Here is a 17,208-nt window from a genome sequence, read left to right as displayed (position 1 = left end):
TACACTCCTGATTTATGGAAGCACAGGAACGGCGAGGTGTCGGAATAGTCTCTGTAGTGTAGACATACCCCTACCCTTTATACAATTTGTCTGTTTCTCTGAAATGTTAGCATTAAAGAACCAGTGTGTTAAGAAATAAAATCACTTTACCTGTACTCCTTGTTGTTGTGTCCAAGTGGTGCCACCACATGCTGGGATTTGTGCAAGTCCATAGAAAGTCACATTACTGTCCCCAAAAGCTCGCAATCTAATATAAGCAACATAGCAACAAGGGTGAGGCTACAATAAGTAATAGCAGCTTTACAGCTCAGAGAAGAGGTTCCATATGTAAGGAGAGGCATTGACGTGTGATGCAATTAAATAGCTTGAAATCACCCTTTATGGATTTTTATAAAGGGAAGTCTATACGTAAGGAATAGTGCTGGAGATACGTTAGGAGTCTTTTTTCAAATTTGTTAAACTGCATGTATATGTTTTTAAAATTTACATATCTGCTACATCTCTGCTTTATCTTAAGCGAGTGACTTTGTGTAAGCAAAAGCATTTTACTGATTTTTCTAGATGTAAACAAATTAAATCTCAAATTGATAGTCATGTTTTAAAATTCCCAATACTGATCTTCCTTTTAAAATTATTATTATGCATGTTTAATAGAATGTAATATGTGTGCAGAGTTTTAAAGAAGAGATTTCTATTAAGTTCTGATACCGTGTGTGAGTTCGGTGCCTCAAAATCCTCTCAAGGCACCCTGAAAGATGTGCCAAGACAGTGTGTCTCCTTCTGCCTGGTGTGGTAAGCAGGTCAGTGCTGTTTGTGTTGGTGAGGCAGTGAGCCTGTGTGTGTGTGGAGGGAGGAGGAGGACGACATATCATGTGACTTCACTCCAGACTCATAAACAACTGTCATGTGGTCTCTCAGACCTTCAATGCTCAGTGCGCAGGAGTACAAAAGCAGCAACACTATCCCTTTGGAACTCCTCTGTCAGTTGCCATCAGTTGATGTTGATGTTAGCATTTAGGAGTGAACAGTGACTGGAACAATGCATCACTTTTTATGTTTCCATATTGAAACTTTTCCGTTTGGTCTAGACTTAAATACATCGAGTGTCTTGTTCATACTATGAAAAAGAGGAGGGTTGGGGTGTGTGCTCCAGTAAGTTAATTGGCCTGGAATAGACAAGGGTTGTTGACTCTATCCCGAAGTTTGTGTAAGCAGACAGAGCTGACTAAAATGCATCTGATTTTCAGTTTGGGATTAAATAAACTACGAAGCATGTCAGTAGTGTTAGTCCTGAGTGTGATATTAGAGAATTTTTTGGTGCACATAGAATGGTGTACATACTCTGGATTTCAAAGGAGTCGTTCTGTAAATTTTTCATACTTAACAAATATAGACTTCTTAAGAGAACTGACTTTTGATAGAAAAAGTGTTCGCTGCTTGGTTTCTCTCACTATAATCAGTGAAAGTCTAGCACACTGGATGGTAGGCTGTTCATTGGAACATTCTGTTTACCTTTTGTTATATTTCAAAAGCATTTTGTTTGAAGTTTAATCACTACTAGATATCTCTTGTGTTGAGCCTGTTGATTTACTTATGCGGACATTGAAAATTCGAATGCATTACCATCTTTGAGAGCCCATATTCTGTACTTCCTCGGTGAGGACATACCATTGGTCATGAGATCATACTTTTCTCCTAAATAAATTTCACTTGTAGCCTTTGTCTTTAATGCAGCTTCAGGCATTGGAATCTGTTTTGTAGTTTTTTTGGAAGCTGTTGCTGAATGTCAGTAGTGCTATTTTATCAAATTAACCACAACCTAAATGTACAGAAGCCAGATGAGAGCTTGTCTGAATTCTGCATTCATGCTGTTTATCCAGACTGCTACTATTAATAATAATTTAATGATGCTCTGTTCTTATTTATTATTTGTGTGTGTGTGTGTGTGTGTGTGTGTGTGTATAGATAAATATAATGGTATGAATGAATCACCCAAACTGTTTTGGGCACTTCGCCGAAACAGAATAAAACCACCCCCTGTCCCCAGTAGCTTGCTATGTCAATGGACACTACTATATTGTACAGCCAAAGCAGTGGTCCCCAAACTGTGGAGTGTGCCCTCCTGTGGGGGGCACAGAGGAACATTCGGGGATACGCTGTAGGGCCCAGGCCAGCCCCTGGGGGGCGGGGCAGAAGCGCCACCCAGCCCCGCTCTGCCCCCAGATCTGCTGCAGCCCTGGCTCCAGCCCCAAACATGGTCCCAGCTCAGCTCCAGCCCCTGACTGTGGCCCTGGCTCCCAACCCCAGCTGCAACTCTGCTCCCAGCCCAGCTCCTGACTGTGGGATCCTGAGAGATTACAGGACTCCTCGCAAAGATGTAATGCTCATGTTAATTCCTTTTAATCTCTCTCTTCCCCCCCACCCCCACCGGTTTATAGGGAATAATTTAGCAGATCTTTGTTTTGAGGGCTTGTGGCAAGGAAGGGTTTGAAGTTGCAGAGGGAGATAATCCAGGCCAGGAGGGGACTGTGGGAAAAGACTGGGGGTGCTTGTGGGAGGCAAGAATTAAGGGATGTGGGAGGTGGTAGAACTGGCAGAGTGTAGTGTATGAAAAGGAGAATCCTGGAAATGCATCCGATGAAGTGAGCTGTAGCTCACGAAAGCTTATGCTCAATTAAATTGGTTAGTCTTTAAGGTGCCACAAGTACTTCTTTTCTTTTTGTGAATACAGACTAACACGGCTGCTACTCTGAAACCTGGAAAGGAGGGTGAGTTTGAATTTGATATGATGGGAGGAATGAGGAGCCAGTGCAGGGTCTGGAGAATGGGGAGTGACGGAGGAGGCGATTTCTGAATCTTAGCATGCTAGGTGGCAGAGGATCCTATTTTGAATTGCTACATTTAAAAGAAATTCAGTCTTGAGTGGTCAGTGCCAGGTTTTTCTTGTGTTGAGCCTTTTGAATGTTTTGTTATCTATTGTACCAAGAGCATCTAGTGCTTTTTAAAATATTTTCTCTGCCTCAGAAGTATTTTACTGCTGAACAACACAGTGACCTGCTTGTTCTCTAAGCACCAAATAAATTTGTTAGTCTCTAAGGTGCCACAAGTACTCCTTTTCTTTTTTCTAAACCATGTTGTCCTTTTTTTGCTGGCCCCTGGGAGAAAGGGATGGTCTTGAGAAGAGGACCTTCTACTGAGCCTCCAGATACCTAGGTTCCGTTCCCAGTTCTGTCACAGCTCTGCTATGTGGCCGTGGGCAAGTCACTTTACGTCTTTGTGTCTGTTACCTCATCGGGGAAATGTTGATACTACATCCCCACCTCTTGGGAAAGCCGAAGATTAGTTCACCAACGTTTGAGAGTGACTCAGGTACTGTGATGATCGCCAAAGAAAAGCCTGCAAATGAATAAACAGTATGACTGTCTAGTGGGAGCAATATGTACTTTGGAGGATGGATGGGGGCTGGGGGATGAAGGCCAGCAAGACAGAATGGAAATCCTGTGTGTCCCAAACTGACTAAATCCTCTCCACCCCAAAAAAGAAACAATCACAAACAGTTAGCTCATGCTGGCGAATATATAAGAAGCAAAAAGGCAGATGAACAGGTTTCTCTCAACATTAATAAAGAAAGATATTAATGGCATTATTCTTTGTTTACAAATAATTACCGGCCTGTGACTGAGTTCTAAATATTCAACAGAATTTTAAAGCGTTGACATTTGCTTGATCAATAGTCAGTCTGTGTGGATCTGTAGTAAAGGGTAAGAAACAAAATTGTGTTTCAAATTTCGGTACAGTCTTTAGACAGTAGCCAAAGGTTCATGTGCCAAATTACTTTAATTAAAAAAAAAAAAAAAAAGAGAGAGAGCGAGAGAGTGATTGATTTAGGGGTCTCTGGCTCTTCAAAATACATTATTGAGGACTTTGTTGAAAGATGAAATCTATTAGATATGCACTTCCTTATCATGAAAAGCCTAAAGTTCTCCAGTGTATAGAACTAAATTGTTTCCTTTTCTCTGATGCATTTCATAGTCCTCCTTCCAGGCTAACTCTTACATTAAATTAATCCAGCTCTGACTCGCATACATTTATCATGATTTTTCACAGTAAGGTCACTGGTTCAGGGCCTGCTATATCTGGTCAGGTGAGCCTCATCACTTCCTTCAGTCATGAAGATGTATTTGTTCTGCATCAAAGACAGTAACTGTTTTGATCATTTAAAATTGGAATAATCTTCATCACAATGGGATTTGAATGGAATGTGTTTTTTATCACAGCTGCCTTCCTGAGATTGGATCTGGTTGATTTTAGGTTTCAGGGGATTGATTTTATACATTCTTGAAGCCTTAATGAGTCTGTTCATCTGCAGTTGCTGGTAAGAACCACTGACACTCAAACAGAAAAGGAGTACTTGTGGCACCTTAGAGACTAACCAATTTATTTGAGCATGAGCTTTCACACTCAAACGTACATCCCCAACCCAAACCAGCCTAGTTTTTAAAACTCATTTAAAAAAATCTGGCTTTTGCTTTGCCCTCTTTTTGTCATGTATGTACTGCCAGCTGAGTAAGTGTTCAGACCCGCAGGTCCCCCGAGTAGTATTTGGTAATACTATACAATGGGCTGTAATTTGGCTCTTAAGAAGGAGGAGCACGAAAACATTCAGTTTATATCAAATGTATTTTGGGGGAAGCAGGAGTCTCAGGTAATGATTACAGGGGATTGGATATCAAGACAATCGAGCTCTTCTATTCCCAGCTCTGTCGCTGATTCAGAGTAACCTTGGATAACTGATCCTCTTGTTGCCTTAATTTCCCGTTTCAAAATTGGCATAAAAATTCCCACTTTGGATTTAATGCTTCAGAAAGCATTTTGAGAACTGCTGATTAAAAGGCACTGTATAAATGCAAAGTATATATTTTCCCATCTTTAAGCTTTCAGTGAAGTTTAATTTGGAGGAGTCAGGGCCAAGAGGCTGATACTAGCAAGAACGTGTTCTTAAAAATGAAAAGAAAGGAACAGAAGTTTTGAAGGAGGAAACATCGGTTTAAAAGATTTTTTTTAAAAGAGCTTCACAGTAAAACTGTCAATGGATTAAAAGTTCCCCTTGTGCAGGAGGGAAGATGTGGGGTGCGTGGTGGGTGGAAAGCAGAAAGGTGAGACAATTCCCAGTTCTGAGATCCTTTTGGAACAGTTAATCCTCCTGCACTAACGTGACACCAATGAAACCTACTTCTTTGGGGACCTTCTCATAAAAGTCGGGTGGTTTTTTTTCATCTTTTTGGGTTTTTTGGTCATCATTTAACAACCCAGTTTTTTCTCTGGTGTGTAGACAAAATGCATCAAACTAATCTGGGAGATATTTGAGCTGAATATGTATTGACAATAGCAGCTCTTCTCCATCTCCCCTGAAATGTCGTCTCTAATTTATAAAAACAAACTGCTTAAAAAGAAAGCCCTTGAACTTTGTGCAGAAATCTGTTGCTATGTAATTTGCAATTTAAATGATACTTTGCTATATTTGACTAGAGGCAAAATCAGCTATCTTATTCCTATCCAATTTAATGCTTATAGCTTTGGGGGTGTGTTGTCGTTCCAAAGAGGGGACGAACTTGGAGTATTTCCTTTTTTTCTGGCTTTTTTTGTTTTTTGAGGCCCTACTAGCAAAGAGGGTATGCAAAGAATTCAATCCCTTTCCCTTCATTATTCTTCTACCAAAGTTCAGCCCTGGTTTACACACACACTTGTACTTAGGCAGAGGTGTGATTTTTAAACCGATTTGTCCGGCCAGGTATTTGTACTGCTTTAACTAATAGTTTTTAAACTGATTCTACTTAATAGAGTGACCTGTGTGGTATATGGACACAAGGCCTCTATCAATCCAGGAATTCACGGTTCGGTTTTTTACACTAAGCAGCATCTTACCTGCTACGAGCCTTGGAAGGGAAAAAAGGGATTTTAATAGTGAAAATCTCCACAGGCTTCCTGTCCTGTGTGGTGGTATTACATGATCTCATGACATAGCTAGGCCTATATAGACTAGACCAGAGGTGAGCAAACTATGGCCCATGGGTCATATCCGGCCCACGGGACTGTGCTGCCCAGCCCTTGAGCTCCCGGCCACTCTCCTGCTGTCCCCACACCCCTGCAGCCTCACCTCGCTGCACCACCAGCGCTCTGGCCCGCTGCTCCTGCCAGGCAGCGCTGCGGCGTGGCTGCCAGCTCCTGCTGCTCTGAGAGCGACATGGTAAGGGGGTGGGGAGTGGGAGGGTTGGATAAGGGGCAGGGGGTCCTGGGGAGCAGTCAGGACAGGGGATGGTTGGATGGGGCGGAGGTTCTGGGGGTGGGGGGCAGTCAGGGGACAGGGAACAGGGGGGTTGGATAGGCATGGGAGTCCCGGGGGCCGGGCAGGGGTGTGGATAGGGATGGGGGCAGTCAGGGGACAGGGAGCAGGGGGCTTGGATTGGGGGTGGGGTCCCGGGGGAGCGGTTGGGGCGCGGGTCCTGGGAGGGGACGGTCAGGGGACAAGGAGCGGGGGGTAGGGGGTTTGGATGGGTCGGGCGTTCTGAGGGGAGCAGTCGGGGGGGGGGGAAGTAGGAGGGGGTGGATGGGGGCAGGGGCCAGGCAGTTTGGGATGGCACAGCCGTCCCTACCCGGCCCTCCATACAGTTTTGCACCCCAATGTGGCCCTCGGGCCAAAAAATTTGCCCACCCCTGGACGAGACCTACTTGCTTCCAAAAACAAGTCACCTAGCTGTTTTTCCAGACAGATGGATTTACGGGCCAAGGTGACAGATACTCTCTCATCTGTATGTCTTCCTGTGGGACAATACCACTAGACCCTTAATAGCCAAGAATATGTAGTGCAGGGGTGGCCGACCTGTGGCTCCGGAGCCACATGCGGCTCTTCAGAGGTTAATATGCAGCTCCTTGCATAGACACCAGCTCTGGGGCTGGATCTACAGGCGCCAAGTTTCCAGTGTGCTACAGGGTGCTCACTGCTCAACCCCTGGCGCTGCCCCAGCCCCACTTCACTCCTTCCCCCAAGGCCCCTGCCCTTTCCCCTGAGTCTGCCACGCCCTTGCTGCTCCTCCTTCCTTCCCCCTCCAAGCCTCCTGCACACTACAAAACAGCTGATCGTGGCGGGTGGGAGGCACAGGGATGGAGGGTTAGGTGCTGATTGGCGGTGCTGCTGGTGAAGGGGAGGGATGGGGGATAGAGCTGCGGGTGGGATGGGGGGTAGAGCTGATGGGGGGCTGCTGCCGTGTTACTGTGGCTCTTTGGCAATGCACATTGGTAAATTCTGGCTCTTTCTTAGGTGCAGATTGGCCACCCCTGATACAGTGCTTGGACTGCATTAACTTAATTTGGATCAGCTTTATTTCTTACAGTGTAGAAAATATTTATTATCACAGTTTGCATACTTGATATATTCTCTGAATATGTTGACAGAGGATGGAAGAGGCTGAATATTTTAGTAGGAAGAACACTGCATAGATTGAGAAGTATGCCTTTAATAACTTGCCCTCTGTAACCAAGGGCATCTGCAATCTGTTGGCTGAATGTGAACCAAGATTGGGAGGGATTTGAATTGTCACAATGTTTACTGCAATATGGTTGGGAACTAAAACGATAATGCCTGAGATTTGCATTTCTTGGCAATGTTTCAGGTGTGCAGGTGTTTGTAGGTGAAGTGAGCTGTAGCTCACGAGAGCTTATGCTCAAATAAATTGGTTAGTCTCTAAGGTGCCACAAGTACTCCTTTTCTTTTTGCGAATACAGACTAACACGGCTGTTACTCTGAAACCTGTAAGTTTAGTAATTTCTAGGGCAAACAAAGCCATGTACAAACCCTGCATGCAGCCTGTGCTAATTGTAACTACTGGTTACATAATTTGGTGATATCTTTCTGTGTAGTTTAGATGAAAGGTGGATATCACCTCTTCCCTCATTCTTGATACCCCTTACCTCTGCTAAACGTGAAACATGTTCACCAAAATATTACTTTAAAAAAACCAAAAACCTGGAAGTATGTAGGTTAAATTGGAAAGTTTGTCTGGAAAAGAGTCCCAAAGCTTGGAGTTTTACAGCACAGTTCAAAAATATTATACAGTGTGCGTGAGTCCCTCCCGCCCCCCTTCCTTCCCCCCCCCCCCCCGAGTCTATTACAATTTTAAAAAGATATGCTACACCTTGCTATGCTCAACTCATCAAAGAGACTTTTTAACATTTCCTTCCTCCATTATTTGGATAGAAGGGAAAATACTTCCAAATATGTTTTATTCGTTCTCTCAAAGTGAATAGCACTCGAGCCCCCTGGGATAATTTTAGGTTTTCTTCTTGCTGAATGGGAGGTGACTTCTTTAATAGCTTTTAAAAAGTTTGTCTTGTATACAGACATGTGCAAAACGATGGAAAGCAGAATTAAGCCAGTAACTTTATTGTGTAAATGGTGGAAAGGACTAATTTTTCTTACGAGCACGTGACGCATGAGAGATGCTTGTTACCTTGGCAGCTTTGTTGTTAAGTAAAACACAATTTAAAAAAATAAAATAAAATAAAAACAAAACACATACACCCTCACACTGGAAAAAAATGGTAAAACATCCTGCTTCTGTGTACATAGAAAATCTGCTGTATGACTGTATACTTGGAGCAATGACCCTGATCCTAGGATGAAAGGGAAGATGAGCTGGGTGTTTCCATTTTGCATCTTCATGATGAGAATTGAATTTACAAGCAGTATAGAACAAGTATGACCATGATGGCAATTAACAAATGATGACTTCAGTCCTTGCCTTTTGTTTCAGGATGTTATAATTGTTTGCAAAACATGTTCTGGTTTTCTGTTGCTTGCTAGTACTTGTTCTGAGTGCATGTAAAACACAAACAAACCAAGTGGGATGGTTTATGCCAATTCACAGCAACACCTCTTCTAACAGCTTGTGTTTTAAAGGCAATGCTTTAGGATGCTCTGTTGAACTTTGAAGATAGCAGCTGCTTCGGCTTAGTATCCAAATCCACCTATGTTGCTCTACATCTTTTTATTTTATTTTTTCCTTTTTAGAAAGGAGTTCTAAAACATTCAATATATATGTTTTGTGACTTCAGGATAAGGCATCTGAAGCAAGATTTTATGTTTACTAAATGGAAACTTAGTCCATGATTTGTGTAGACAATGCATTTCTTGTTTTAACGTCTTTGTTACTTTGCTGATCATAATTTCTGTTACTGGGTAGGGGCATTTAGATTCTGTCCTAAGCATCCAAAACTTGCAGTTCTAATGATATGTTAAACTTGTTGACTCCTAAATAAAATAGTTTGAACTGGAGTGCAAACGCACTGCTTTACATTGTAGACTTTTTGTGGAAATTGCCTTAGTTCTCATGCCCAGGCTAGAATGCCAGACTCTGGTTTAGAAAAAGAAAAATGTTTGCCAAGCTTCCTCTCCTTGTTTTCCATTTTGTGTTGCAGTGGTGTTCTCCACTGAACTGCCATTTCATTCCAATATGACAGCACAACCTAGTTGTCACGCTGTTTCAGGGTGACTTTCTATTGGCCTTGGAAACCTGGTAAAAATAGTTATTCTAGTTTTGTTACTTACTGCAGCAGAATGGGAATGCTAGTCCTTGGTGTAAGTGATGATATTTTATCTCATTATGGTGTCCATAGTAGGATCCTCCTGTAAGATTAGACCATTTTAAGGAGTTATGAGGAGGCAGTAGTGGAATCCCTTTGTATACCGGCGTCTTAAAATGCACCAGCATAAAACACTCCTGGGGGAATTCTGTGCCAAAAAATTAAAAATTCTGCACATAATATTTTAAAATTCTGCATATTTTATTTGTCAAAATAATATAATCACTTCAGTTTCAATTATTTTGGTAATTTATTTCAAAATACCTCTCAGCAAGTGTGTCTGTAACAATATAGACAACAAAAAAGATTCAGGAAAAGTTTCTAGACAAATCATTACTAGGCATATTGATTGATATAGAACTTTAATAATTTGTTTAAACTACAATGAAGAAATGTATTTCCCGCACCCCTCAGAAGCAGTGCAAAGGCTTGGGGGAGTTGGGTAATGGAGGAGTTGAGGGAGAGGGAAGTAATTTCTGGGAAGGAGCCTGGGAGTGAACCTGGGGGGTTGTTGGGTGTGGGTGGGAGAAGTATGGAACAGATTTCTGTGGGGGAAGGAGGAATTGGCTAACCCTTACCCTCTCCTGTTCAGTCAGGAACATCTGCCTCTGTCTGCATGTGTCCCTGCACCCCCATCAATGTTCCCTCTAATTTTTTCCTCCCATGTGCGGAATAAATTTTGTTATGTGCACCAAGGTAATGTGCGGCTGTGTGCCACCAGTAGAAACAAAAAACCTAGAAATGATTGATATATATATATATATATATATATATAATTTTTAAAAGTTACCATAGGGGATAATTGCTCCAGCCAGGACAGTTAGGCATTTTAGAATTCAGTGTTCAAAGAATTAAATTTAAGTGTAAGAGAGAAATGAAAATTATGAAATGTATAGACCAGTCAAAAAACTAAAATAACACACTTTGAAAGAATAAAATTACAGAGAATATATGTGCATTGCAATATATGTGAAGAAGTAACCTGTGTGTGTGTGTGTGTGTGTGTGTGAGAGAGAGATTGTGTGCTAGCTGCTGGGGAAGTCTCTGAGAGACCATACACTGTCTCTTTAGGCACTCATTCACCCGAAGGCATGTTCAGACCTCAGAGCTGCTGCAAGTTCTGTCCCCTCTACCCTGCTCTTGGAGTTGGGGTACAGGGGCTGGGGGAGGGCGACACCATGATATCAGCACTCTCCTTTCCCCTCTTTATCTCCTCCCCCCCCCACCCCCCACCCCCCCGCACAGCACAGGGTCCCGGGAGCAGCTGCAGGCTCTGCAATCAACTGCATGGAGCCGGGCAGTGTGCTCTGCCAATCAACTGCATGGCACTTGAATCTCCTCTGGGCGGCTGCCCAACCACGCAGTTTACAGGGAACATGGACCCCCACTCCCGTTCAACCCATGGCTCAATGTTATCACCCCACTAGCTCCTGTTCCCCCACTGCCGTCTGTCCCCCCCACTAGCCCTTCTGAACCCCATTCTGTGTGACCCCACCCCCAGCAGCCTCATGTGCCCCGATCTATCCACCCTACCCCACCCCCTATTCTGTCCCTCCTCACCTGGTCCTGGGGATTGGGAGCTGTGAGGAAGGCAGCCTCTGTCCCCTCCCTCTCCACTGCTGACTTCTCCAGCTGGTGAGAAGGTGCCCCCTCTGCCAGTGCCACATCAGCTCCTGGTGAGCCAAAGATGTAATTGCAGCTTCCCTTCACCTCCCCATCAGAATCAATTATTCTGCAGGGGACATTGCCACTGCACAAGTGCAGAATTACAGAATTTCCTTGAGAGTAATAAAAGGAGGAAGGGATTATTACAATATTGATAACTACACAATCCCCTTAGCTTTCAACTACTAGGAAAGATGGTCTAATGCAGTGGTTCTCACCCTGTGGTTCGTGAACTATGTGTAAGGGGTTCGCAAAAGACTTGGACGGAAAACTGACCAAACAGAATTCAGCTATATATACAGACAGAAGATTTCCAAGGGGGTCTGAACCTTCATTTTAAATTTTCTAGAGGTTCACAAATGAAAAAAGGTTTTCAACCACTGGTCTAATGTATAGAACAGTGTGCTGGGACTCAAGATGTGAATTTAGTTCCCAGCTCAGCCACAGACGACTTCCTGTGTGACTTTGGGCAAGTCACTTAATCTACCTTGTGCCTTAGTTTCTCATGTGTAAAATGAGGATAATACTTCCATATTTTACAGGGGTACGTTGAGGGTTAAAAATTCATAAACTGTGAGGAGCCCAGATGCTACGGTGATGAGGGCCATGTAAGTTCTGTGTAGTGTTTTGAAAGGCCTGTGAATCTTTCATACTCTTTTAAAGCCACTTTTGCTTGTATCCAGTGCTTTGGTGTTTGTGAAATTTCACTCACTGAGAAAATCTGCTTGATGAAGCATTGAAGCTGCTCTGCTAAAATAAATATGAAAAGGTGAAGTGTGTAGCAACAGCTGTACAGTGTTGGGTTGTAAATGTGTCTGTACTGTAGATGATGTATCAGTAGCATTGATACATAGTCCAACACCAGTTAGGCATGTAATTGCCCAGAAATGGTCTCTAATACCAGTTTTAAGAGGAGCTGCCAAACCCACAAAACTCAGGGCCTCTCCCTCTGAATTTGAACTCCACTTGGACGAAACAGCCCCCAGTTTGTTCCTCCGGGACACAGGCCTGCCTTGTTAGGAAATCAGTGAAGTTTGGGAACCCACAATACCTCACATAGCTCTGTGTACAGTAACAGTGAGTGGAAATAGGGCCATAAGCATGAGCAACCAGACGAGTTATAAATATAGAATACTCTCTCAATTCCACTTTCGTTAGTCATGGAAGGACAGTGAGAGTTTTATAAACTTATAAGGAATATACAAACAGATCTGAATTTAAAATAACTCTGTATAATTTTTTTAGTATGTGAAAAGAATATTCTTTTTTGAGACCATCCATGTAAGTATCTGCCATGGATGGTATAAGGAACTTTATTTTTATATGTTTATGTCAGTGCGACTCGATCTGACAAAAAAGGTACTGGAGGGAAAATGACAAGCATGAAGCTCTTGCTTGAAAACAGAGGAAAACGGCTTTTTTTTTTTTAATGTAAGTATCAACTTTCAAAATACAAATTCCTTTTTCTTTTCTTTTGTAAACACCGTCTGATGCCTTTGCTGGCCTCACAGCAGCCACTGAGCATTGCTGCATTAGCTGTGCTGCAGAGTAGATTTCCTGTCAGATACAGCTTAACTGTTCTTCGTTTGCCATCAAAAATTCTGTCTGGCTCTCCCTAATCTGGTGGTGAATCTTCAATACAGGAAGGGATTTAGGAAGCCAAAAACAATGCTATGATTTTAAAATCACAGTAGAAATGTTTTTTCCCTTCTTCGTTTCCTCAAAAGCATATGTATGTGGATCTACGTAGTAAGATGCAATATATACCTAACGGGTGGGGGGGGGGTGCGCGTGCATATGTAGTTTGTGTATTACATATGAAGTGTGACTATATTGTCCACACTTGCATCTTCTGGGTGGTGGCAATAGAAAAGGGTGGCATCCTTCTTCATTATATTTAATTGTGTAATCAGCAGTGCAGAAGATCTGCAGTGCTTTTATCCTGTACAGAGAAGAAATTTCTACAGATGCAGCTGTCTAAATATAGCCCCTGAATGAGGCAATGTTATCTAGTGGTTAGATCAGGGGACAAGTTGAGGCCTATCTTGTATTTCCACCACATCTGCTGCCTAGCTTTTCTAGTCTTCCATGATTTTGACCTCTCTTTCAGCAGAGACAATTCCTTCAGTGTGATAGACGGGGTCAGCAGCAAAAAGATGAAGTGCTCCCCCACGCCCAGCAAAGGCAGCTCCAGTTTTGAAGTGGTATTTAGAGCTAGCTGGAAAGTAAGATTTTTACTGTGAAAAATTTTGACCAACTTTTTTCATTTTTGTCAAAGAAAAAAAATCCACAGAGAAATGTTTATATTTTGGTGAAATATCATAAACTGAAATATTTTCATAAATAATAACACCACGGTGCTTCATGGAAGTTGTAGTTCAGGGGCTTTATATGCCCATTCTCCTCTTTGGACTGGGTTCTCTGGCAAGGCTAAATCTCTCATGGTACATCAATTTCTCCCCTTCAGGTGAAGGGAGGGAGGCATGCCATAGGATCCCTGACCATGGTGCATTATGGGAGATGTAGTCCACCTGGAGTTCCCATCCCAAAAAAGGAGAATAGGTGCATAAGGCACCCACATTACAACTCCCTTGAGGCAGTGAGACAGTATTTTGAATAACAATACTTCAGTATTTTGAGGAAATATTGAAATTTTCCTTGGAAAGCTGCCTCTTTTGTGAAAAACTTAATTTTGTCCATAACCCAATTTTTCGTCAAAACAGTTTTGGCAGAAATTTTTCTACCAGCTCTAGTCTAATACCTTTTTGAAATGCTGGAGATGAGAGGGATCCCAAATGACTTCTTATTTTTCCCTTGAAGTATTTTGTGCTGTTGGAGTGGGATAAGTATGTATTGCTTGCAGATTTCACATGCCACTCAGAACCAGAATCAGAAATCTTTTGTGGCAAACATTCAAGACCGGATACCAGAATCCAAGCTAATTCCTTAAATCTAGAATCCTGATTCTCTAAGCAAATTAAAATTCACAATTCAATTTGAGCTGCTTTCATTTATTAGCTGGATTGGCTGCAAATGATAATATACTGAATAATCCTAGCCAAAACTACCTTCTCTGTGGCCTAAAGGGCATATATATCGGAGAATGCTGGAGAGAAATCAAAGATGTGAACAAACGCACATCTTTATAATCATTAATGCTCTTTTCAGTGGGAGTTATTCGGAGTGGGTGAGAATCTATCAGAGAAGTCTCTCAAGGATGCATGCAAATTGAAACACTTGCTTTCTTAGTCCAGTGTCTTTTATCAGGGATGTAAGCTTTGTTCAGGATGTGCAAATAGGCTCCCTGCTCCAAATGATAGGCATTCCGGCCATCTTGTTCTTTTGATGCTGTGATGCTGGTAAATCAGGTGCCAACGCTGGCCAAGGCCATAGGTGTTAACTAAGAACTGATAAATTCGTAGCTGGAAACCAAACCACCTCACCTGTTAGTTATGTTCAAAATAGGAATTAGTCTTATCAAAATGTATTTAGTGTTTAGACTCTATGAAAGTCTTGTAAGTTGCTGCATGCATTAACCTCACTTGCAATGTCTGTATTCCATGCTATAGGAAAATATGTAATTTTTGCGTTATAACTTTGAAAATGTTTGCTCTGTACTGGTGAACCCAGGAACGGGAATTGTCATCCCCTCTAACCCCCCCTTCTCCACTCCCCAGAGGAGGCATACCTAGATTAAAGGGGCTGTTAAAGAACATTGCAACGCAAAGAATTGGTGAATGGCCCTATCAAGCCTTGGAAATGCTATGTGCAAAGGAGCTCATCTCATGGACTGGAAGACTAAGTGTGAGCTGTTTTATCTTTTACAAGAAAAATTTTCATCTATTTGAACTCTCACAGGGCCAGAGAGTCTAAATTGAAGCAGGAGATCCCCCAGAGTCAACCCTGGGTTTGCCCTGAAAGACATGTCAAATTGACAGATCACTGCAACTCTGTCACTCTTAGCATTTAGATGGCAACTCATTGGTGTGTATATGTTTGCTTGCTTTAACCTGCAAATAACTTTTAGTTCTTTGTTCTAGTTTATTACGGAACTGACTATAGGTGTTGTCTTTGATATAAGACTAATTGACCTGGGGTAAGTGACTGCTTTCCTGGGACTGGAAGCAACCTGAATATTTTGAGATTTTTGGTGGAAGTGACAATTATTACTAAGTCTGTCTTGCCTGGGTGGTAGGATAGACTGGAGAGTCTCAGCGGACTGTCTGTAACTGTGTGGTAAAACTGATATAGTGGTTCAGGAGTTCACATTTGATACTGGGTTGGTGAAATCTAATTATAGAACATACCACCAGTTTGGGGTATCTGCCTGCAGGCAGGCACTCATGGAACTGAGCTACTCCAGACAGTTTTTTTTTTTAGTTTTGTAGGATGGAGAAACAGACCCTGCTTAAACAACTCAAACAGCCACAGTTAAGGACCGTAAAGTTAGAAGATTGGCATTAAGTCTGAGGAGGAAATTGAGCCTTGTCCTTTCTCCTTCTGGACCAGTTCAATCCACATCAGTTTAGTGTGTGAGAATATACTCATTCTGATGATAGAATTTCAACAGTTTTCTCCCTCCTCTTCTTTCTGTCAACTATGCCAGTGAATTTATATTAAAAAAGAATGAAGAAACTATCAGCATGTTGTATTCAGATTGCTTGAAGGTCTTGTGAACGCAGGGTGATTTTCTTATTTGTCTATATTTATAATGGAAGCAAGATTGAGAACAGAAAATTATTCCCGAACTCATTCAAGAAATAGCTCTATCTTTCTGTGTCTGCCAGAAGCTGGAACTGGACAACAGGGGATAGATCATTTGATAATTACTCGGTTCTGTTCATTCCCTCTAAAGCATTTGTCACTGACCGCTGTCAGAAAGCAGGATAGTGGGCTAGATGGACCATTGGTCTGACACAGTATGGCCACTCTTACGTCATTCTTCATGATTATCAAGAATTCAGCCTTCTATTTCCCATAAGATACGGTCACCGTTCTTCCCATTTCATGCAATTAAGGGGAAATATTTTCTATACATGTCCATGTTATTTGGTACGTTCTTTTCTCCTTAAGTGTTGTAAAAGCTCACATCAGTTTGTATATCAGTTACGTCTGCATCACTTGGATGATTTATAGCTGAAAATGTACTTCTCTCCTTACAAACCAGTAGCAATTTATAATTAAATTTAGGAAAACAAACTCTCTCTCTCTCTCTCTCTCTCTCTCTCTCTCTCTCTCTCTCTCTCTCATTCTCTCTGGGTCTTTCACATCTTGCGTCTCATTTTGAAGACAACTTATTTGGTAACTCTGAGATATCAAGCCAGCTTTTAACCCCGCTGTTCCACTAGTCAAACGAGTGGCCAGGTTTAAAAAAAAAGTTGCTCTGTCGGTGGGACCTAAAACAACTTTGACTACTATTATTTTCTGCTACTCTCTATTGGCCTTATTCCTTGTCACCCACCAAATGAACAGGAGTGCTGTTATCAGTGTGGCTCTCTCAGCTGCATGACAATAAAATCTTTGTAACATATACACCCTCATGGTGTGTATACACTTATAGTTTTATTGAAAGTTCTCTCACTTATACAGTAGTTGGCATTATTCCTGGTTTTTCCCCCCAGAGGAAATCTGTCACTTTCTAAATTGTATCAAACTTCATTTATGTCACTTAGTTCCATAAAGATTAAGTCCATTAGCGTATCTTACTCCTGTTCATGCATGTAGTGAATGCTCTGAAATGAAAGCAGTAGAGAATGTTTCAGAGTTGGTGACCTTTTCTCTACAATATAACATTTCTTTTTTTTTCTTTCTAGCATCAAAAGAACTACATAATTTAGGTCAGTTTGATAATGTTATCAAAGCCCTCTTCCTCCTTTAAAATAAATCTGGAATGAGAGTGGTATC

General features: G+C 42.0%; 1 protein-coding gene and 1 long non-coding RNA gene across 7 annotated transcripts in view; one reads left to right on the top strand and one right to left on the bottom strand.

The window, feature by feature from the left end:
* LOC140895068 (uncharacterized) overlaps positions 1 to 835 on the bottom strand; it is a 45,863-nt gene extending 45,028 nt beyond the window's left edge. For both annotated transcript variants that reach the window (XR_013636447.1, XR_012154090.1), the window contains exons 1-2: positions 709 to 835; positions 151 to 247 (exon numbers count right to left, since the gene is read on the bottom strand). This is a non-coding gene — a long non-coding RNA (uncharacterized LOC140895068). The remainder of the gene's footprint in view (positions 1 to 150; positions 248 to 708) is intronic.
* IGF1R (insulin like growth factor 1 receptor) overlaps positions 1 to 17,208 on the top strand; it is a 309,308-nt gene that overhangs the window by 193,853 nt on the left and 98,247 nt on the right. The gene's annotated exons all lie outside the window — the stretch shown is intronic.

Source organism: Lepidochelys kempii, chromosome 10, assembly GCF_965140285.1.
Source record: "Lepidochelys kempii isolate rLepKem1 chromosome 10, rLepKem1.hap1, whole genome shotgun sequence".
NCBI classification, from domain to species: Eukaryota; Metazoa; Chordata; order Testudines; family Cheloniidae; genus Lepidochelys; species Lepidochelys kempii.
This window is presented reverse-complemented; position numbering and strand designations above follow the sequence as displayed.